At 34.4% G+C, this 24,903-nt stretch overlaps 1 pseudogene; it reads right to left on the reverse strand.

Moving 5' to 3' along the window:
* Positions 1-24,903, reverse strand: part of LOC105290910 — a 163,433-nt pseudogene that overhangs the window by 62,808 nt on the left and 75,722 nt on the right.

Here is a 24,903-nt window from a genome sequence, read left to right on the forward strand (position 1 = left end):
TATGTAATGTATATGGAAATTACACATTGACATGTGTATAAGAAAAGTGCTTTGTTACTGTTTTTATTTATACCAATAACATTTTAGAAATTGTTATGATTCTGGGGTTCTTCAAATTTTAAATTGTTATGTGATGTTAGAAACCAGAAAGAAACTGTTGTGTTCCAAATTAAAAGTGATAGAAAATATGTAATTTATACACAGAATGTTGCTTGGAAAACATATTTTCTTGGCGTTGTATACATTAACAAAAGGAGAAAACAAAGGAGAGGCATAGCACTGCAGGAAGAGAAAACTAATGAAATTAAAGGAAAATAATTGGTAAATCATAAGTGCTTCTGTGAAAAGCCAAATATGTCGAAAATAGTTGGTATGTCTTCTACAAAGATAATTAGGGATAAATGAAGTTAAATAATGCCATAAAATATGTGGAAATGATAATTGAAGTTTATTAAAAGTAATAAAATGCTGCCATAATAATATACATCATGACAACATTGTCATTATATTATATTTTTTTGTTCCAATCAACTTATAACTATAAAATATATTCTCCTCTCACTGAGATCATGATCCCCTCTTTCTTCTGTACCTTCAAATTCTTTTTGTCTCATTACATAAACATGATCTAATATTTCCCATCATATAGCCCTCTCCTTAGTAAGTCTTCAAGATATTAAAACTCTTCTTTTCATATTCATTGTGAGTCTAACTCATTATCGCAATGTTTTTGCTCGTGTTATCAATAACCTTCTCCATGCTACCTTCTATTATCAGTTTTCAGATATCATCTTAAATAGTGGCTCAGAAGCATTTGACACGGATAAATATGTTCTTCCTGAAATTCTCTTTTCATTTTATTTTCATTTTACTATTTTTTCATGGTACTTCTTCAAGTTTGATCTTGACTCCATTCTAGTCTCTGTCATAGGCTACTTTTCTTTCATCAACTCTTTAAATGTTAGTGTTCTCCAGGTTTCTGCTGCTAACCTTTGTCTTTTCTCATTCTATATTCTCCTTTCTCACCCTCATATATCATTCCAAACCATGGTTTCAACTACCACTTAAATTATGAAAACACTTTTTTACAAAGAGAATCAATTCATGATGATAAAGGAGGTAAAACTTCATCAAAGGAATAAAAAAATCCCAAATATTTGTGCACCTAATAACAGAGATTAAATATATGTAAGGCAAAAACTGATAGAACTGCAAGCAGAAATAGACAGATGTACAATTTTAGTTGGAAAATTTGACATTCTCTGTCAGTAATTGATAGAAATATACAGATTAGTATATAGAAGACCTCAATCAACTTGACTTTGACACTGACATTTATAAAACAACCTACCCAATGACAGCAGACCACACATTCTTTTCAAGTACACATTGAACATTCACCAGGATAGTCAAGGTGCTGCATTGTAAAACAAACCTACAGAGAAAATGCTCTCTGACCAAATCAGAATTAAGTTAGAAATCAATAACAAAAAAATTTTTTAATTCTCAAATATTTGGAAAATAAGCAATATATCTTTAAATAACCCATTGAGCAAAGAAGAAATTACAGGAAAATTTAAAAGTGTTTTGAACTGAATGAAAATAAAAACAACATATCATAATTTATGGATTGCAGTTAAAGCAGTTAGAAAAATATATAGCTTTAAAGGCTTATCTTAGCAAAGAAGATCTAAAATCAGTGACTGAACTTCTACCTTAAAAAGCACAAAAAGTGGAGAAAATTTTATCTAAGTAAAGGAAAAAAATAATGAATAAATCAATGAAGTAGAAACAGAAGCAATCGAGAAAATAAATGAAACCAAAGCTAGTTCTTTGATAAAATCATACAGTTGATTAAAAGTTAGCTTGACTGAACAAGAAAGAAGATACAAATTACCAATATCATATGTGAAAAAGGAGATATCAGTATGTATCTTACATTAACAAAAATAATAATACGGCAATATCATTAACAACTTTGTACAATAAATTTGGTAGTTTAAATGAAATGGAAAAAAATTAAAAATGCCAATTACCAAAAGTAATATGGAAGAAATAGGAAATCTAAACATCTTGCTATGTATCTAAAAATTGAATTTATAACTCTAAACTTTCCAACACACACACACACACACACACACACACACACACACACACACACACACCCACCTCTAGAGGCCAGATAGCTTCACCGGTCAGTTCTACCAACTATTTTAAAAGAAATTGTACTAATCCTATATATACTGAGGAAGTAGAGAACCTGGGGATACTTCTCAACTCATTTTATGAATTCAGCATTACTCTCTCCAAAACCAGATATTATTAAAAGTATAGAAAACATTAGACAAATATCTCTCCTGAACACAGATATAACTATTCTTTAAAAAAGCAAAGTATATTTCATAATATATGAAAAGGAAAATACATCATGATCATATAGAGTATATTCCAGGAATCCAAGTTTTTTTAGCTTTTGAAAATCAATCAATACAATTCATCATATTAAGAGCATTAAGGAGAAAGTCATATGACCATATCGATAAATGCTCCTTGGAAACATATTTGACAAAATACAATATCTATTTGTGTTTAAAAGTCCCAGCAAACTAAGAATAGAAAGAAACTTTCTTTATATGTGATGACATTAATTAGCTTGACTATAGTAACATTTCGGTGTTAGATATATATCACATCATAATGTTGTACACCTTAAATATATAAAATATTTATTAAAAACTATATATGTATCTTTAAATCTATACAAAGCTGATAGAAAATATATCTCACCTTTAATTTTTAAAATTGTGGTGATAAACATGGTTTTCTTATATTTTTGGTCAATTGCATATTGCTTTGTGCAATTGTATTATTCATTTTTGTTTTTCTGATTTATGAAAGTTCTTTATATACTAAAACCTTTAGGCACTTTTCTGAAGAAAGAGGAAGGAGGGGAGGAAGGAAGGAAGGAAGGAAGGAAGGAAGGAAGGAAGGAAGGAAGGAAGGAAGGAAGGAAGGAAGAAAAACTCTCTCAGCTTCATAAAAGGCATCTAAAAAACTTAAAGTTAATATTATACTTATTAGTAAAAGACTGAATAAATTTGCCACAAGATCAGGAAATGGAAAGTAAGTTTGTTCTCAAGACTTCTATTCAACGTTATGCAGTAGATCCTAGCCAATGTAATAAAGCAGGACAAAGAAGTAAAAGATATACAGATTGGAAAGGAAGATTATATAAATAACCTAAAGGAATCTACAAAAAAAAAAAAAAAGCTATTACAACTATTAAATGCATTTAGCAGAGTTACAGAATACAAAATCAAACTGCAAAAATTCAAACATATTCCTATATAGTAGCAATGAACAAAAGAAAGTGAAAATTTTAAAATGTCATTTAGAAAGCATTTAAAATATAACATATCTAAAGAAAAATAAAACAGCATATGTGCAAACCTGTACATTGGAAAATAGACTCCTCCTCTAAAAAACCCTTAGAGAAATTATAGAATGACTAAATAAATGTAGCCTTATCCCATGTTCATGAATTGAAAAATTCAATATTGTTAAAATGTCAATTTTCTTTAAATTGATCCATAGATTTTATGCAAATCTGATCAAAATCTCAGCATTGTTTTGGGTAGATATATTCAATCTGATTCTAGCATGTGGAAATGTACAGGGACTAGAATATCCAAAACAATTTTGAAAATGAAGGAAAAAGTTGGAGGACTTCTATTACCTAATTTCAAGGTATTTTAAAATCACTGTTATCAAGAAAGAGTGGTATTGGTGTTAGGATTGTAATGTAAAGAATAGAACAGAAGAGTAATTCCAGAGGGAGGTCTGTCCGTATATGGTAATTTTATTTTTCCAAAAGATTTCAATGTAAATTCAAAGGGGGAAATAATGTCTTTTCAACTAATGGTAGAGAAACTGAATATCAACTTTGGAAAAATAATTAACTATAAACCTTACCTCATACCATAGTAAAAAAATAACTCAAAATGGATCTACACCTACAAGTAAATAGTGGTTTTAAACACATCTGCAAAATGCTGAGTCTTCTTGAATATAGGCCAGTTTGAATATGACCAATGTTAGCAGCTTGCTCTGAGAATAGGTGATTGCGTGACTTCTGAGGCTAGGTTTTAAGGTGTATGACATCTTCTTTCTGGCTCTTTTGCTGAAGATGTTGTTTGAACCCAGCCATATGTAGAAAGCCCAGGCCATATGTAGGTATTCTAGCCACTAACTCCAGCTGTAATCTCAGCTGATAGACCATACCACACATGTGAGTGAATGATCCTTGAGATGATTTCAGCCCTAGCTGTCCCAACTGACATTAAGTGAGGCAGATATAAGCAGTCCTCTCCAGGCTTGGTTCAAATTGCAAATTTATGAGCCAAATGAATGTTGTTGCTATCTTAAGTCACTGCATTGTGGTATGTTTTGTTATGCAGCAATAGACAACTAAAACAAGATAAGAGGTAAACTATAAAATTTTTCAAAAGAAAACAGGAAAAAATATTCATGGCTAGGGTTAGGCAAAGATTTCTTTAAGGGACGCAAAAACACAAAGCATAAAAGAACAATATTGATAAATTGGTCATCAACAACATTGAAGAACTTCTGCTCTTCCAAAGACACTGTTAAGAAAATGAAAAGGCAAATTTGTAATGCATATATCTGACCAACTGTTGGTATACAGAACATATGATAAATTCCTATATCTCAATAATATGAAGACAAATACCATATTTAAATAAAGGCAAATCTTTGTATGGATATTTTACAAAAGGAGATACATAAATGTCCAATAAGCACATAAATAAATGCTCATCAACATCATTAATTAGTCATTAGGAAAATGCATCTTTAAACTTCAGTGAGATGCCACTACACATCTTCTAGAATGTCTAAAATTAAATAGGCTGACAACACCAAAAGTCTGCTAATATATGGAGCATCTGGAATTCCTATATATTGTTGGTAGAAATGTAAAATTGTACAACATTTTGACAGTTTTTTATTTAGCTGTAAAGCCCCTTTGGAAAACAGTTTGTTAGTTTTTAATATCATTTTTATATAAACACACACCGAAGGGCTCAGCAATTTTATTAGTAGCTGTTTACCCAAAGGAAAGGAAATAATACGTCTATACAAATACTTGTATAACTTGGTTCTCAGACAACCATATAGGGTGATGTATTCTAAATTCTGTACTTAATACTTTTTGTAAGGTTAAGAATTTTAACTAGTCTTACTGCCCTTTTCCTTTCTCGAAAGATATATCTAGTGGATCCCAAAGTCGTGGGCTCCCTAGGTCATGGGCTCACTCCTGCACTGTCTTTCCTGTACAGTAGTCAGACAGTCCCCTCGTCCAATGCTATGCTGTGTGGGATTCTATGCCTGTGGATGAGGCATTCCACAAGCCACTGGAGAGTGATGGTGGCACAGGCAGTATAGGAAACACAAGGATATAGTAAAAGTAGAAGCCGTATCCTGGGATTATCATTGACTAAATTGTGAAGCTCCTTTTTGGCTATATTTGTTTACTTTGAATACTCGCTATCTCTAAACTGTTCAGGATGCTAGAGATTTTAGGTTACTCACAGAGACATTTCTTCAAATATCTTCTGTATTAGTCGGGGTTCTACAAAGAAATAAACAGTAGAAGATATATGTGTAATTGGCTCCTATGATTATGGAGGCAGAGAAGTCTTATTAAGGGTGTGGTTCTGGGCAAAGATATGCTAAGGGCCAACTTCTGCTTCTGTGATCTGCTTGCTTTTTTGATGTTAACTAGGGTGCGGTTAATCTGTTTGCTTGTTTGATGTTAAATCAGGGTGTGGTTCTAGGCTTTATAAACTGCCTCTTTTGGGAGCTCAGGGCTGATCTCGAACCCTGCATGGTAGAGAGTCAGTCACCGGCCGGCTAATAAAGGCTCATAATTCATCTCGATTGGCTCCGTGGGTCTTAGAATTGATCGCGCCACAACATTTGGAAGCCCCAGCGAGATCTCTCCAGAGGGGGAGATCTCCTAAGACCCGTGACCCTGGCCACCTTGGGCGAGGACCTGCCCCATCCAGGGGATGGCTGCTGAGAGACATTCCTCAGCTTGGGGCTGATCTCCTCGAACCCTGCGTGGTAGAGAGTCAGTCGCCAGCTGGCTAATAAAAGCTCATAATTCATCTCAATTGGCTCCGTGGGTCTTAGAATTGATTGTGCCACAACAGTCCCATGACCTGCCATCAGCAAACTGGAGACCCAGAACAGTTGGTGTTATAATTCAGTCTGAATCTGAGGGCTCGAAGAACTAGTGGGGTGGATAGTATAAATCCCAGCCTAAGGGTCAGAAAAGAGAGGAGGTGTACCAGCTCAGCCTTGAGGTAGAAAAAAGGAGCAAATTCCTCCTTCCTCGCCTTTTGTTCTATTCACACCCTTAAGGACTAGATGATACCCACCCACATTAGGGAGGGCAATCTACTTTATTGAGTCCACCAATTCAAATACTAATCTTATATAGACTCGCCCTCACAGACACTTCCAGAAATAGGCTTAATCTTCCCATCCTGTGGCTAGCCAAATTGACACGTAAAATTAACCATCTGATCTTCTATGTGGGAACTGCCTTAATCTCTAAAATTATTCCTATCTCACCTTCCTCTCCCTTTCTTACTTAGTGGCCCGATCTCAGCTAGCTGTTAAGGAAGGAGATGATCTGATAAGTTTAGATTAAGTATAAATAATAACAAAGTTTTAAATGTGCTACCTTTCTTGCAACATTTGCCTTTTAATCATTCAAGATAGTCAACTTCTTTTTTAATGTCAATGACTCAATCTAATGAATCTTGATATACATTTTCTAGATATTAAAGATAGTAAATTTTATGTACAGGGCCTTCCATGAACTTTCAGTTTACATTATATATGTAATTTCATATGTTGTAAAGATTGTCCTGAATATCTGTAAATAAAAACTTTGCCAGAATATAATAAGTACCAATAGAATCAACTCTTTTAAACTCAGCTTTCTCATGTGGAGATAAAGCATTCTCTTTACTGTCTCCAGGGAATTGTTAAAAATGAATGAAAGAAGTATATTGTTTTCCCCAAAGAACATCTACATATTAATAAAAAATTTTATATGCTTTTTCAATAAATAGCCTGGAACAGGGGTTCTATCCCTGATGACAGCCCAGTCTCTGGAGTATAGCCTTGATTGTAAACTTCACTTAAAGGAGTAATTTACATAGTTCATAGACCAGAATTTCTATAGAGATGTGAGAACCTCTTATAAAAGCTGGGCAAAAAAATTCAAATCAATTTCAAATGCTGTATACTTCACTTAGTGCTTATCTTGAATTTTTGTTCATTACTGAAAAGAATTGGCTATGTATACATAAACAGTAATATCTTAAGTGTCTAAATTTTAGAATATATGTGCATTGTGACTGCTGACAGGCTAATCGAATGGCATTTTGAATTGTTTTTCTTACATATTATTAGTAAGGACTGCTTAAGTTTACTTTTCATTATTATGCTGTTAAGCATTTCATGTTGTCCACTGTCAGTATATGTAACGATGTTAACTTTCCTAGGGATAGAAAGGAATCTTTTCTACCAACATGAAAACTATAAATGACTGTTTTCATGAAAGTGGAAATAAAGTTGAAAATCTTAAGAGGTTATAGAAATTTTGGAAAAAATAATCAAATACGTTTAGTTAAGAAGTCTTCTAATTGGTGTAATTTGTAAAATGAATCCCTACAAAACCAGAACCTTCAAAAAGAGAAGCCAGATTCAAACAAATGATACATACTGTTTCTAGGTTGATGGCACATAGAAACCTCACATTCCAACTGTCTTTTCCTCCATTTAGTTCTTGTTTTGGTGTTCTAGACTGACAATATATGCTGGTACATGTGCTGTAAATCTGGAATTTATACACTTCATTTTCACTTATCTCCCAAATTTCACTGGGTACCATTTTGTTAATTTTACCTCTGAAATTATTCTTGAGTTTATCTCTTCCTCTTGATCGATCTCACTCTTTTCTTCTGAATTACAATAAAAACATTCTAAATAAATTCCTAGCCTATAATTCTCTTGGAATCAGGCTAATGTTTTATTGCATCAAAATAATCTTTCTTAAAGGAAAGTAGGATATGGTATTCATCCCAGTAAATATCATGCAGCAGCACTTTTAAAACCTATATCTATAATGCCTGAACTTGGATAGTCATCAGAATTGTAAGAGGAATTAGTAAAAAAACGGGTTTATAGAGTCTGAAAATCTGCCTTTTCAATAGTTTCTCAGGTGATTATGATCAGTAGTTTCCCAGGTGATTAGGATGATCATGCTCCATCCCAGGAAAAGAAAACAGTGATCTATAGCATTAAGGGTACATTCCTTGGCATCACACCCTAAGCCTTTCATTATGGACTTCGATTATCTTTCCTTTCTCATCTTCACTATTAACCCCAAGGTTAATGTTATCTCTCTGTCATCAGAATGGAACATTTTAATACTTTTTAAATAATATCTCAGTATTTCATGGATACATTCCTAGAAACATGCAATGTCCCAAGACTGAGTCAAAACGAAACAACAAATCTGAACCAAATGATTACTACTAACGAAATCAAATCAGTAATCAAAAAACATCCAACAAACAAAAGTCTCAACCACATAGCTTCACAGGAGAATTTTACCAAACATTCAAAGAGAAATCAATACCTATTTTTCTCAAACTATTCCAAAAAATTCAAGAGGTGGGAAGGCTTCCAACCTCATTTTATGAGTCCACCATTACTGTGATTCCAAAACCAGATGAGGACATTACAGAAAAAGAAAATTATAGGTCAATATCCCTGATGAACATACGTGTAAAAATCTTCAACAAAATAATAGCAAACCAAATTTAGCAATACTTTAAAAAGATAATATACCATGATCAGGTGGGATTTACTCCTGGGACGCAAGGTTGGTTCGATATCCACAAGTCAATTAATGTGTTACAGATTAACAAATTGAAAGATTAAAATCATATGATCATATCAATAGATGGAGAAAGAGCATTCGACTATATCTAGCATCCATTTACGATAAAAACTCTCAGCAAAAAGGGAACAGAGGGACTATACTGCAACATAATAAAGCCTATATACGAAAAACCCACAGCTAACATCATACCAATGGAAAAAAGCTAAAAGCATTTTTCTTAAGATCAGGAACAAGACAAAGATGTCCACTCTCACTACTTTTATGCAACATAGTATTAGAAATGCTAGGCATAGCAATCAGACAAGAAAGAGAAGAAGAAGCATCCAAATTGGAAAGGAAGAAGTAAAACTGTCATTATTTGCAGATGACATGAAACTACATAAAGAGAACCCTAAAGATTCCACCAAAAACCTGTCAGAACTGATAAATGAATTCAGTAAAGTAGTATGATAAAAAATAAATATCCAGAAATTGATTGCACATTTATACACCAATGATGACCTAGCAGAAAGAAAAATTAAGAAAACAATCTCATTTACAATTTCACCAAAAACAATAAAATACCTAGGAATAAATTTAACCAAGGTGGTAAAAGACCTGTACTTGGAAAAGTATAAAACATTGAAGAAAAATTTTGAAGAAGATACAAATAAATGGAAGCATGTACTGTGCTCATGGATTAGAAGAATTAATATTCCTAAAATGTCCATACTATCCAAAGCAGTCCATAAATTCAATGCAATCTCTATCAAAATACCAATGGCATTTTTTACAGAATTAGAACAAATAATCCTAAAATTTAAATTTAACCATAAAAGACCCCATATAGCCATAACAATCTTGAGAAAGTTGAACAAAGTTGGAGGTATCATACTACCAGATATCAAACTATACTACAAGTCTATAGTAATCAAAACAGCATGGTACTGGCACAAAAACAGACATGAAGATCAATGGAACAGAATGGAGAACCCAGAAATAACTCCTTGCCTATATGGTCATTTAATCTCTGACAAAGGACACAAGAGTATATAAGGGAGTAAAGACAGTCTCTTCAATAAATGGTGTTGGGAAAACTGGACAGATACACACACAAAAATGAAATCTGACCACCTTCTTACACCATATATAAGAATAAATTTAAATAGATTAGAGACTTAAATGTAAGACCTGAAACCATAAAACTCCTGGAAGAAAACATAGGCAGCAAACTCAGTGACATTGCTCTTAGTAATATTTTTTCTGATATATCTTCTCGGGCAAGGCAAACAAAAATAAATAAATAAGTGAGACTACATCAAACTAAAAAGTTTTTGCACAACAAAGAAACCTTCAATGAAACAAAAACCTAACCTACTGAACAGGAGATATTTGCCTATGATATATCTGATAAGGGGTTAATATTAAAAATTTATAAAGAACTCATACAACTCAACATCAAAAACAAACAATCCAATTAAAAAACGGGCAGAAGATCTGAATAGGTATATCTTCAAAAAGGACATACAGATGGCCAACAGACATATGAACTAATCATCAGAGAAAGGCAAATTAAAACTCCAATGAGATATCCCCCCACACCTGTCACAATGGCTGACATCAATGAATCAAAAAACAAGAAGTGTTGTCGAGGATGTGTAGAAAAGAGAACTCTGTGCACTGCTGGTGGAATTGCAGATTGGTACAGCTACTGTGGGAAACAGTTTGGAGTTTCCTCAAACAATTAAAAATAGAATTACCATATGACCCAGCAATTGCACTTCTGGATATTTATCTAAAGAAAACCAAAACACTAATTCGAAAAGATATGTGCACCCCTATGTTCACTGCAACACTATTTACAATAGCCAAGATATGAAAGCAATCTAAATGCCCTTCGATAGACAATTAGATAAAGAAGAGGTGGTACATATACAGTGGAATATTACTCAGCCATAAAAAATGAAATCTTACCATTTCCAACAACACAGATGGACCTAGAGGGTATCATGCTGAGTGAACAAAGTCAGACAAAGAAAAATACCATATAATTTCATTTATATGTGGAATCTAAAGAACAAAATAAATGAACAAACAAAATGAAAACAAATGTATAGACACAGAGAACAAAATGGTGATTGCTAGATGGAAGGAAGGTTAGGGGACTGGGTGAAAAAGGTAAAGGGATTAAGAAGTGTAAATTGGTAGTTACAAAATAGCCATGGAGATGTGAAATACAGCATAGGGAATATAGTCAATAATATTGTAATAACCACATATAGCACCAGTTGGATACTAGACTCATCAGGGGGATCACTTTGTAAATTATATAAATGTGTAACTACTCTGCTGTACACTTGAAACTAATATAAAATAATATTAAATGTCAACTCTAACTGAAAAAAATCTCTCAGCATTTCAAATATCTAGCAATCCAAAATTAGTATGGTTATAGACAAATCGAGAAACATAATTAACAATAGGACTCTGTACCTCACAATTAGGATATATACATTCTTGTTAAGTACAATGGAATATTTATAAAAACTGACTGTAGGTTAGGTTCATATAATGTAGATCTTATGATTATATTAAAAATTAGTATCATAGAAGCCACTTTTTAACTACAGCACAATTTTAGAAATCCATAAATATATCTAAAATACATTTGATTAAGTTAAAACATAGTTTTTTTTAATAACTCATGAGTTAAGGAATCAAAAATAGAAATTATTTGAAACTAAGTGATAATGGAAATACTATTTATCGAAATTAGTGGAATATTGCCAAGATACTTATAATTTAAAAACTTTGTGCATATAATAAAAAGGAACTAAAATAACAAACTGTTTAAACTTAGAAGTATAACAAATAAATGAAAAGGATAAGAAAAAAATAATGAAGAAAGCAGGAAATGACATAGAAAACAAAAAATTACTTCGGATTTATATGTAATTAACATATTTGGTGGTCAAAAATAGTTGAATCCTAGAAATTATGGTTTGAATACAGTAGAGACAATTCTCAAAGCCTAAAGTTGATCCTTTGGAAATAAGAGTAAAATAAAAAGAGAATGGGCATTTGTAGGAGTAAAGCAAAACTGGAAAAATCTACTCTCTATTTGTATGACTTGGAAACACTTAAATTTTCTAGCCCTCAATTTTCTTAATAGACAAGTGTGAACAATAATTATTTTCTAAATATTATGGAATTTAATGAGACATGTAATATGCTTATAACATCTGACTTATAATTTATGTATACTCAGTTCTCTTTTTCTTAAAATACAAGATAGTATTCACCCACTAGATTTTACTTCTTGTATTAATTTTAAAAACAATGCTTTAAACCCATTTTAGAGGAACTCAAAGAAAATAAAATGTGAATGCAGATGATTTGTCCAATGCAAATCACATTATAATTAATATCATTATGTTCAACTAAATTATATTTCCAAGAAGCTGCAGTTCCCAACCTAGCAACGAGATACTACCTGTGTAGCATTTTACTATGGAGTAAGAAGAAATAAAGGGGAGGACACATAGCAGGAAAAAGAAAGGCCCTCAAATATAGACTTAAATCAAGAGTTAGATTCTAATTCTGTGCCAGTTGGATAGGCCTCCTCCTGTCTTCACTGCGTAGCTCTCCATATGTCTCCAATTTTAAACAAAGCCACTCCCAACAGGAGCTCTACCTCAAAGAAGCCTTAGAAATGGCTGAGTGTCAGAGTCTTCAGGGTACTTAAAATATATTTGCTCTGACAGGATCTTGAACACCTGCAGTTATTTCAAAGGAATTTTGATCCAACAATAATTCACATAATTTATCATCTGGAGATGCCAAAAATTCTTTGAAAAACTGTGCTGTAGTTAGCAAAAGAAAAAAAAATGATGGTGGGTGGCAGTATTTTCACATAGGATTTTTTTACGGGAATCATTAAATTCTTGTTTTTTTTTTTCTTTCTAGTCTCAGTTTCTTCATACTTGAAACAAGGACTGCTGATTTATTTTTGGAACTTTATTGTGTGCTTACAATTAACACATACAAAGGGACTATTATTTCAACAGATTTGGGCTTTCAGTTTTATCTCAAGTGAGAGAAAACTGGGAGTTTCACCTTAAAAACACTGATAATTTTTAGAAATTCCATGATTTTCCTTTTAACGAAATCACACTGAGATTTGAACATATTTAGTGAATAAGTGAAGAAACATGTTCAATCAGAAAGAATAAGGATTTGGATTTTTTACAATCCCAGTCATACAATAAATCTTTCATTCAAACTGAGGTCCCTGAGCAAGCTGGAGCAGAAAGTACACTGCGTTGTGATTCCCTTTGTGAAAACAATCAGAAGTGCTCAGGAAGAAAAAAATCTGGGGAAAGAGGGGTAGTTTGGACATTGTGGATTATAGAGAACCCATTCTGATTGAGAGAAATTAGGGAACTTTTGGATCCATTTGCATTCAGAATGAGTAAGAAGATTAATGCTTTCGTAAGCAAATGAATGCAAAGTGGAGTTGATTGGAACAAATTTATAAAAAGGCTCTATGTCATCATTATGGACAATTTAATTAGAAAATGTGCTTATAAAAGTTAATGTCTTCTAAAGTTATTTAATGAGTGTTTTTGTATTAAAAAGAAATACTAATATTAAATAGAAAGTAGGCAATTAGTACTAACATCTAAAGAAAAACATTTTTTTTTTTAAATATTCTTTCTACCTGAGAGGTGTTTACCTGGTCCTCTCCTAGCAGCCCATGATTGAGATAATTCTAATTTCTCTGTTGGTCTGATCCTAAGTAGAAACCACTGGGCACAATGTTGAGGCTTTTAGGGCGACGGCTGACTTCTTGGAGAAATGGGAAAACCTCTACATTTTCTTCTTCTCAAGTTCTTTCTGTTTAATAGAAATGATGCTTCATAAAAACAGAGTTGCCAAATATCAGTGTCTTTTCAATCACCTGAGTAGTAATTTTGACTTTTTATCCTAAAAACCTGTTCTTTTATTGATTTGCATGAATCAATCAGGATTCAGAAAGGGTGGTTAAAGGACCCAGTATGCAAAAATAAAGTGCCCATTTTCAGACTGGATCAACTTGCCATAGAAAGTATTGCCAACATCATTTTCATTTAGCTCTTCCAAACCTCAAGATTTGGCTTTCCTACTTGGAAAAAATATATAAGTGCATGACCATACTCCTGAGAGAGTTCTGTACCTCAAAAACCCAAGTTATACCCATAGATATGAATGAAAGGGCATGGATGGCCTAAATGTATCTCTCTTCCAAATGGGTAAAGGGAATTAGTGGGTTGCTGAAGTAACATATTTAAACAAGCATATCTTCTTCATCCTTTTTTTTTTTTAAGTCCAGATTGATCGACCTACCAGAGAGCAGAACTGAAGGATGTTGCGGTTTTACTTGGGAAGTGGGTTCAAAAACTTTTTGCTGCTAAATAATATGGATAATTTTTATTTTATTTTACGATGGAAAAATAGACTTATCCCGACTAACCCAGTTAGCAAAATCTCAGTCCAACTTTTCAAATGGGTTCTATTGAATCAAGTGCTCTAAGTTAATCTTCAGTTTTCTGGCTTCAGGGGGAAAAAAACAAAACAAAACATGTCCATTCTGAAATGGAACAAAGTTTAAACACAGCTTTCTCTTCTGCTCCTGGGTGGTTTGACACAATTCTAAACTAAAGACTTGTGCACTCACAGCATGACCGAGATCACCTCCCCCATCTCCTGCTGTTTCTTTATGGTGGCCCTTGATTGCAAACCTGCTATTATAGCCTTCTGGAATCCTTAACCCTTTCAAAGTAGTTTTTCCTTCCCTCTCTATTTTAGTTTGCTCCATATTTCAGTGATGAGTCTTGCTGAATCACCTCAGAACTTGTGATTTTTGTAGACCTGTTATAAGACCATAATATTCATAGATTTCTATGGTGCGACAGTGGAGTTTATTAAAGTTTAATTGTTAAATTGTATTTTTATTATTATTATTAGGGCCTTCCTTAGAGTTTGTGAGTTCAGAGAGCCAGGTTTGGGGCTAGACAATACCATTTGCATGTAAATATGAGATTCCCTTACTAGCTACATGACTTTTGGAATGTTTTGACACCTCTAATTAGTTTTATCATCTTAAAAAAAGTGTTGAGAATGAAAACTACCTCAGAGAGTTGTGAAGATTAAATGAGTTAATGTATACAAAGCACCTAAAAATATGCTTGGCACATATGAGCTCAGTTAGCTCTTAATGACTAAAAGTAGAATGTGACTTTTAAGATGTGGGAAAGAGTAAACTTTTCAAAATTGATTCTCAGAATCCCGTAAATGATTAATTTAAACTAACCACATTAATATATGTCGTTAAAGGCTAAGATACAAAGTATTTAAGTCTCTCTATATATATGGTAGGAATACATCTTTTTCATTGTAAAGATTTAAGAAATAGGTAATAGACCTATCATAAAAGAATTTGCCATATGAAAGTATTATTTAAATTATAAATAGATACGAAATGAGTGTTCAGTCCTAGGAATGTGAAATCCAATGATATTCTGATATGCAGAGACATAGCTTCCTGCTGCCCCATAGTGGCAGTTGATGTCAGTGCAGTCTCCTCCCTGCAGGTGGTTAGTGAGACTCCATGAAAACATAGAGTACTAGAAAGGTAAACACACTTCTCTAGTCTTATCAGTAAAGACCACTGGGGAAATGGATGATAAGAAAAGAAGCAGGATTCTACCCACAGAAGAAAACAAACAAGTGTCAGAATGATCCGACCTGGGAAGTATGATACCTGGGAAGAAAGATGTCATTAATTCAAATGGCATGTACAGACTTGCCCTAAATTGCTGTGAGTTTGCATGCACTGCTGTAGATTGGCCTTTACAAATCTGTTCCTTTGTTCTATCTACGTATCTATGTATCTATCTATCTATCTACCTTATTTTTTAAGTAATACTACTCTTATGGCATTACTCAACATAGGTGTATTTGGAAAGCCGGCAATTTAGTGACACTTTGAACTGTTACATTTGAAAAAAAAATTGTATCTTTTATTTAGAAGAGAGGCTGAGTTTACAGGGCAAATGCATGGCACTAAAAATCTCAGCATCCTTAAACTCTTCTATGCCTTCCAGAGCAATTCAGCTCTGCCTCCAAACTTGCATTTCCTACTTAGTAAGCAAAAGTTATGATTAACTGGACTACTCATTCTTAGCAGGCAATTTGTGATCAACTGTTGTTTCAAGAGAATGCCCCTTATCCATGCCTAGCAGCTTTATTAAAGTATTCACTCTTACTATACAAGTCTCTCGCTAACAGGAGTGCTAGTAGGTAGATTTTTCTTCATCTCATTGTAATTTCAATCAGGTATTGGCAACTGCTTGGTATTGATGTCTCAGATATTGCCTGGCCCTGCTCTTTCCAGGCTTTTAAACATGAATTTCACCATCTCCATTGTTCCCAGATCCAATATGTTGTCAGGTTTGGTCCATTTTGACCCTGCAGTATCGCCAGCACACCACCCCTCACTTCCCACCATGCTTTTTCTCTCCATTCTCCTGATGCTGCCAAGGTCAAGCCCCAAGTACGTCTAAATTTTGCCACAGCCTTAAAAATCACTTCCCTTCCACCTTCCATTAAGAAACTGTGATAGAGTAGATATATGCTTTGGAGTCAGAAAAACCCAGTTTGAATTTCAGCTTCACCACTTACTTTTCTATGTAATCTTTGGCAATTGATCCTTATGTTCCTCATCCTAAAATGACAAAATAATTTCTCTTCAAAGAGTTATTCTTACATAAGAATCCAACATACTATTAGGCACTGTGTTGATACTTTCTAAAATACCAGTTTTCATTTTCCCTTTTCTTCTCTGTGGAGGATTTAAGAGCAGGGCAGTGGAAACTGTTGCCTTGGTTACAGGTAATAAAGGAGTCCATTTTAAATTTTAGGAAATTTAAAAGCAACAATATAAATGACTAAAAGATCATTTTGCGTGATATACTGGACACGTACCACTCTAAACATGTCAATGATAAAATGTTTCCCCTTTAAATTTTTTTCGTTAGTATAAATTCTAAAGAATTACTGTTGTTGCTATTGAATTTCAACAGTAACTTCAAATTACAATAGCTTCAAATTAGCATGTTTGTATTATTTATCTTTTAACAAAAATAAAGAATTTCCCCTTATATAGTCCCACCCTGACACACACACACTAAGCTATATGTCTTTGCTCTCTGAGTATGGAAATGTTTAACATGCTTCAGATGCCATTTGAATCTCTCAAACCTGTGGTATTACATATTCTTGCATTTAAACAGTAGATCTGAAATAAATAATGAAATATGAAAACAAATAGCCCAGGGTCTGTAAAAATAAAAAAAAGCAGGATTTGAGTCAATTCTATTCTGTCAGTCTATATGATCATGTGGAGTTTTCATTTGTATTTAAATTTTCTAAATTATTGTGACATAGGATGTTTATGAATCTCTGCCAAACTTATTCTTATATTTAAGGCTGTAACTGACCACAGAATATTGGTTGCCTCATGTGAAAGAAAATTTTCAAACTTAAAATTAAGAAAACATGTTTTCTTATCAACTCAGAATAAAGAGAAATTGACAAATCTGGTTATATTTGCTATTGACTGGGAATATGCAAAATGTCAATTTTGATAAAGTTGCAAAAATTAAGACTCTTAACAAAAACTTTGATGTTAATATTTATTACTATGGCAGGCTAATCTGTATATATAAGATTTTCCTTTTTCAACAATACATTTAAAAACATTAAGAAGTTTATCTATATGTATATACATGTATTTGCTCTATCATATTGATTTTGTTTTTAATTTTTAGTGGTATAATTATATCACGAAGTTATAGAAAAAAATCTTAATTTCTGCTCTTCTTTTCTATCCATTATTATTTATTTTACTTCATGATTTACTTAAAATAAAGAGATTGTTAAAAAGTGATTCATGTAAATTCTGCATGTCAAATGTGGCATTGACCCATCTTAACTCCAGACCTTCTCTCTTCAATTCTTTTTATACAATAATGCAGTTATAGTTCTTGAAGCACAGATCTCATCATGCCATTTGTCAAATATTTTCTGGGGCTTATTCTTTCATGTAGAATGAAATCACATTAAACTCCTTTAGTATCTGGCAGTCATGGGTTGCTACCTCCTTGAGAACATTACTCCCCATCTTCTTTTCCTGTGTCCCCTGTACCAGCTACTTGCAAGTCTTCACATAGTCTTCTCAGGTCCTGCCTCTCCACCTGTGCCTACTGTCACCTCTAGCTGGAATGTCCCAGTCCTTCCTCTCTTCACATTTTCTAATCCCATACTGAACCAGGATCGGCTCTATGCTATCCTTTCAGAAGACTTTCCTGATCCTCTCAGGAAAAAACACAAGAAGTATTAGGATCCTCTGAATTCTCATATCTCTCTGGGCTATGAAGATTTCCTTCTTCAGAATTTTTGTCTCTCTCATGGTATTTGTACGTTTCTATTCTCACAATAATGTTTTTATATTTTTCTCTCTCTTGGTGTAAAAGCTCCTTGATATCTTATTTATCTAATTCTGAGAACCATCAAGGCTGCTTGCATAAGCATACTGCCTTTTCTGCTTCCAATGTCCCCCATACTGTACACCCGGAGATCCTTGAGTCCAGGAATCTTCACTTAGCCTGGGATCTGAAGAAGCCCCAAAACTGCACATGCAATTGTGTTTACATATGCAATTGTTAAATTAAATGAGGTGGACTTAAGGGGTTTAATGAGCCACCATTTTCAAGTATGTCCAATGGGCTAGTTTTTCTGGCTCTTGCATAAAATTTTGGCAACTTTTACAGATTTCCTGCCCCTTTCCAATCATAGCTACAATCTTATCACAGAAATTGAAAAGTCTTGACAACGCTAAATTTTACCCGAGCCCTGGGCCACCAGAAAACAGTTATGGTTAAGAATTCCTCCCATTTTGTGTTCTGGGAAACAGCTTATTACCAATTACCACCCTTCCCCATGTGACCTCGATAAGACAAATGCATGCCCCCTTGTTTACCTAGGCAAAGCCAGTCGCAGACCCTGTATATTCTCATTCTTCGCCTTGTAAACGAGTGGTTGGATGACTTGTCCCCATTGATCAATAGGAACGAAATCCGTTGTTAACCAAACTTAGGAAGTTTCTCTCCTTCTTCCAGGCCCCTGAATTTCGACCTTTCCTCAGCCTGAGCTACATACAAACTCTCCTGAGAGAAGGCTGGCTTCAAAGTAAAAATTCTCTAATACAGGGGTCCCCAAACCCTGGGCTGCGGACTGTTACCCATCTGGGTCTGTGGCCTATTAGGAAACCAGCCGCACAGCAGGAGGTGAGCGGCAGCAGGTGAGCGAAACTTCATCTGTATTTGCAGCCACTCTCCAGCACTAGCATCACCACCTCAGCTCCACTTCAGATCATCAGGCATTAGATTCTCATAGGAGCACCGGTCCCTAGTGCCAAAAAGGTTGGGGCCCGCTGCTAATCTACTCCCAAGTCACACCACACTTTCAACGCACTTAACCAACGCCTAGTTCTTTCTAGCTTTGTTTACTCCTACCTATAACAGAAAACTTCTGCCTAAACCTGCAATGCTTGCAGATCTTCTGGTCAGAGTGTTCTCCCCACCCGATTGTGCCCATCCCCCTATGGCGGCAGTCCTTTCCTCACCCTGCAATAAGCCTTTTGAATAAAGTCTTTTATTTAAAAAATCCAGATTTGTTTATTATTTGACACTCCAGTCCAGTGTGACAATAAAACCTTCGAGCTCTTCTCTAATTTAGAGCTCCTTTTGCCCAGATGGGTACTACTTCAGACCTAGAAGGCCCTGGCTTCTTTCGTCCTTACTTTGTCAGTTCTTCTCCACTTGCTCACTAAGATTCTGCCTCCTAACTACTGGTGAGGTGAGACAGGATTTGTGGAAGGGACTTCAGCTGCTGTCATTGAGACCTGGTATTGGTGATCTCTGGGCTTTTTCTTATTGGTACATTTTTTGTGAGTTTCTTGGAAAGTTCCACCACTGGGAATATCCAGTGCCATCTTCCCTCCTCTAGCTGGCCGCCTCAGCCTCCAGGCCTCAGGAGTCCACCTTTCTGCTGGGTCATTTTGCTTACTGACTTCCAGTACTTTTGAATGGAGTCTCTTTCAAAAGGACCCCAGGCTGGTCCCCTCCTGCAGTGCCTTTATTTTGGAGAAATGAAGCTCACTCCCAGTGCATCCTCGTCTTTCTCAGTCACTCGGTGGCTTCGTATTTCTCAGCCATGAGGTAGAGCTTAGCTCTCTGTGTCTCCTAGTACTCTGAGTAGGTACCTTGTAGTCCTCTCACTTGGCTCCACTCCTTCCTCTGCTCTCCCTGCCCCACATGAAGCAATAAGGAAAATAACTCAGCCTCACACAATTCTCTTACATTGTAATAACAGCCTTCTCCTCCCTCAATCCTCTTATGTAACCTCAAGATACATGATGAGCAGAAGATTTCAAAACCAGTTCTTGCAAATACTGCAGAGGTGGTATAGGATCTTAATTTGGAATATGGAGGTCGAGGACACCTACCTTTGGGCCTTTGCCAAAACTGTGCAGAGAAACACACTCTCGTGTATATTTAAGCGTTGTTTTTCTTTGTCTGTTTGTTTTTTCTGGAGCAAGTTGGTCAAAGTGGTCATCAAAGTCTCAGAACGGTCTATAACCCAAAGAGTGGTGAGACTGATAGGTCATACCAGATGACTTGTCACATACTTTCTCCCATGTTGTTCAATCAGCCTTGGCAGCTCTTAGCCCTGTCTCAATTCAATACATTTCTACTTATCATTCAAGATTTAGTAATGACATTTTCTCCTTTCTGAAGTCACTCTTTTCACTCTTCCCGTATGCAGAACAAATTTTTGCCTTTCACGTGCTTTCACCAACTTTACTCATACCTCTGTATAACACTGATTTTAATTCATTTTTCAATTCAACAAATTCTGACTGAGTGCCCCAGATGTGCCAGGACCTGCATCAAGCTGTGAGGATACAGGAGGGAGCAAGGTGAGCATGGTCTCTGGCCTTACAGAACATTACTTCCTCTGCTACATCAGGAGCACAAGGTGGAAGGGTTTTCTGTTTATTGATCTTTTATCCTCAGTTTGCACCTTATGGGGAGTGCTCAGTATACATATTAAATTAATCTTAAATGTGATGACTTTTGTGACCTCGAATACGACAAGTTTGTTAAAACTGATCAGATGAAAAGATAACTGTTTCAGGAGGAGAATAGGCTCATGAAGACTGAAAGAAGCTTGTGAAACTAACTTCGCCTTGAAGACTCAGAATCTGCTGGCCTATTAGTTTCTGTGGTATTGTTGTGACTGCTGGCCTCAGGCTATTTCAGGGAGTGACATTAGGAGTAAGGCCAACTCATAAATTTTTGTCACATTCTTTAGCATCTAAAACCGTTGATAAATTGTAATATTGCATTTACTCAACAAACACTCAGTGAGTATGTACAACATGGGAAAATGCGCACTTGGCATGGTGATGATCAAAGAGTAATAAACCAAATTCTCTATGAGGAAAAGAGAGGCATAAAACTAACTGTATGATATAAAGCAAAATATATGTCATAAGGAAAGTGTAAATGATGGTGCGGGAGACTTGAGAAGAAAAATGATTGCTTGGACTACGGTTCTAGAGAAAAGAAACTCTTCACAAAGATGCCATTGGAGCTGAAAGTTGAAAACTATAAATTGTGAAAAGCAGAGCCCTTCGGGCAGAGAAGAGCAGGAACAAAAGCAGGAAGATAGATAAGTGCAGTTTATATTAATTGATCTGTGAATAGTTACATGTGTACATTTCTCAACACAGTTTCCCGTGTAGAGTTTGTCATTGGTTCCTAAGCACACACTTTAGTTCCTAAAGAACAAAATGATGCCCCTGATGATCCTATAGAGCCATCAATCTGGGGTGTGTGTGAAAACTTCAGGACCCAAGGGCTTGTCCCCCTCTTTAATATCTGCTTTAAGTAAGTGAGAAGCAGACTGTATGTACATATTTCTTATTTAAAATTAACAAACGATTTGCAAGTTTTCCTTTTGTAGCTAATGTCTTATCGGGTTTTAAAATTGTCATTGACTTTATGTATAGATGCACTAAAACTAGAATCTAGGTCAGTGTGTTCTTGAGATCACATTTAAACTTGGCGACCACCTTCTGCCCTGCCTGGGAAGGGTCACAGCTTTATCGGTCATATACTGAATCAAAACGTTCAGAATCAAAATAGTTTTCTTCTCAGTTTATGATTTTTTCCTACTTTTATCTGCATTCTCCAGTGTTGATTTCCTCATGTTTTTGTCAACTACCTCTCCCTATTTTATTTTCTGGCATACTTTCACTTTGTAGGCTGTCTGCATAGAGCCAGGATAATGAACCTGTGCCTGGTTTATTTCTCTCAATCTTTAAATCTGCATGGACTGCTACTCAACTGATAAGGCTGATCAGTGTTACTCATTAACCCCACTGTGGTATGGCAATCATTGGGCTAACTAATTTACATTGTTTATCTCCTTAATCCTCATCATATTCCTTAAAACAGATAATACTAGCCCGCAGATGAGGAAACTGAGGCTCAAAGAGATTAAGTAAATCCCTTAGCTAGGATCAAGGCAGGACATTTAAACAGTCCCTGCCACCTTAAAGTCTCTTCTGTCTTTGCACAGTCCTTGAGCTTCAAGATGTGCTATTAAAGTTGGGTGTATTAAAACAATTTGCCATAAATAAAAAAAATTAGTAAATACTTATGAGGAATATGAACTTAAATAACTATTTGCATGTGTTAGTCATTTTGTTTAGACTACTGCCATAAATGTTACTATTATGGATTCTCTCTCCCTTTCACACGTTTCAACTGTCACTATGTTCAAATAATGGAACTGGTGACATATAGCTCAGAAATTGCTTAGGCTCACAGGTCAAACTTACATACTCTCCCAGCCCCACTCCTTCCTTTGCAGTTTGGGAAAATGAGAGTGGAGAAGAGAGTTTACATAGATGGTGGCAAAGCATGAGTAGATGAGTTCTCGACCTCTACTATAGAACTAAAACATATGGAAACTTTTATTTTAACAATATTAAGTCTTCTAATCCAGGAACACAAGATATCTTTCCATTTATTTGTGTGTTCTTTAACTTCTTTCACCAATATATTGGTCTTCAGCATATAAATCATTCACTTCCTTGATTCAGTTTATTCATAAGTATTTAATTCTTTTTGATGCTATTATAAATGGGATTGTTTTCTTAATTTCCTTTTCAGATAGTTCATTGTTCGTGTATAGAAGTGCAACTGATTTTTGTATGTTGATTTTGTATCCTGCAACTTTACCAAATTCATTTATTAGTTTTTCTGGTAGAGTTTTTAGAGTTTGCTAGGTATGTATAAAATTATGTTATCTTCAAACAGATAATTTTACTTCTTTCTTTCTGATCTGGACGTATTTTTTTTCTTGCCTAATTGCTCTGTTTACAATTTCCAGTACTATATTAAACAGAAGTAGCAAGAGTGGGCATCCTTGTCTTATTCCTGTCATCAGAGGAAAAGTTTTCAACCTTTCTCTTTTAAGTATGATATTAGCTATGGGCTTGTCATATATGGCCTTGATTGTATGGGGTACATTTCTTTTTTACCTAATTTGTTGAGTGTTTTTATAATGAAAAGGTGTTCAATTTTGTCTAATGTTTTTCCTGCATCTATTGATATGATCATGTGATTTTAATCCCTCATTCTGTTAATGTGGTATCATATTTATTGGTTTATATATGTTGAACCATCCTTGCATCCTAGGGACAAAGTCCACTTGATCATTGTGTATGATCATTTTAATGTGCTATTGACTTCTATTTACTAATATTTAGTTGATGATGTATCTATGTTCACATGGATATTGGCCTGTAGTTTTCTTTTTTTGTATTGTCTTTGTCTTTGGTAGCAGATTACTCATAAAATGAGTTTAGAAGTGTGTACACTGTTGATAGAAATGTAAAATCGTGTGACCAATATGGAAAATAGTATAAAGGTACCTCTAAAAATAGAACTAGTATATGATCTGGAAATCTCACTTCTGGATATACATCCAAAATAATTGAAAGCAAGATACATAAAGACAAATTCTGCAGGCTTCAACTTATACGAGGTATTTAAAATAGTCAAACTTATAGAAGCAGAAAATAGAATGGCGATTGTTAGGAGATAGGGGAGGAAGAAATGGGGAGTTGTTCAATGGATATAAGTTACAGTTATACAAGATGAGTAAGTTCTAGAGACCTGATTTACAACATAGTGTCTGCAGTTAGCAATATGATGCTGTGCATTTAAATTTTGTTAAGATGGTAGACCTCATACTAAAAAAAAAAAAATCTTATTTAGATAAAACTCAATTCAATGAATTTCATTGGTGAATTATTCCAGAATTATAAAATACAGAGAAACATAAAGTACATGATTTTCTCCTCCATTCTTTTATCTTATTTACTTGTTGTATCTCCTCCACTCTGTCAGTCTAGATCATTTTTATTTATTCCTATATATGGAATTTTTATTCTATTCCCGAATTTTCTCCTAGTTCTCCATAACTGTTCAATTGTTTTTTAAGATACCAATCTCAATATATTTCTAGTTTGTTTATTTTTGTTAACTTCCATAAAATATATTTAAGTTGTTCTCTATTCATCCCTTGGTATGGTTTACCTTTGTAATACCATATTAGTATTAGTGACTTTTGGACATATTCCTAACATTTAATTTTTTACCTATCCTTTTGAGTCTTTCTATGTTATTCTTAGGTATTTATTATTAGTTGCATTTTGTTATTGTTATGTAATCTATTCACAT

This window comes from Pteropus vampyrus, unplaced genomic scaffold (assembly GCF_000151845.1).
Source record: "Pteropus vampyrus isolate Shadow unplaced genomic scaffold, Pvam_2.0 Scaffold39, whole genome shotgun sequence".
NCBI classification, from domain to species: Eukaryota; Metazoa; Chordata; class Mammalia; order Chiroptera; family Pteropodidae; genus Pteropus; species Pteropus vampyrus.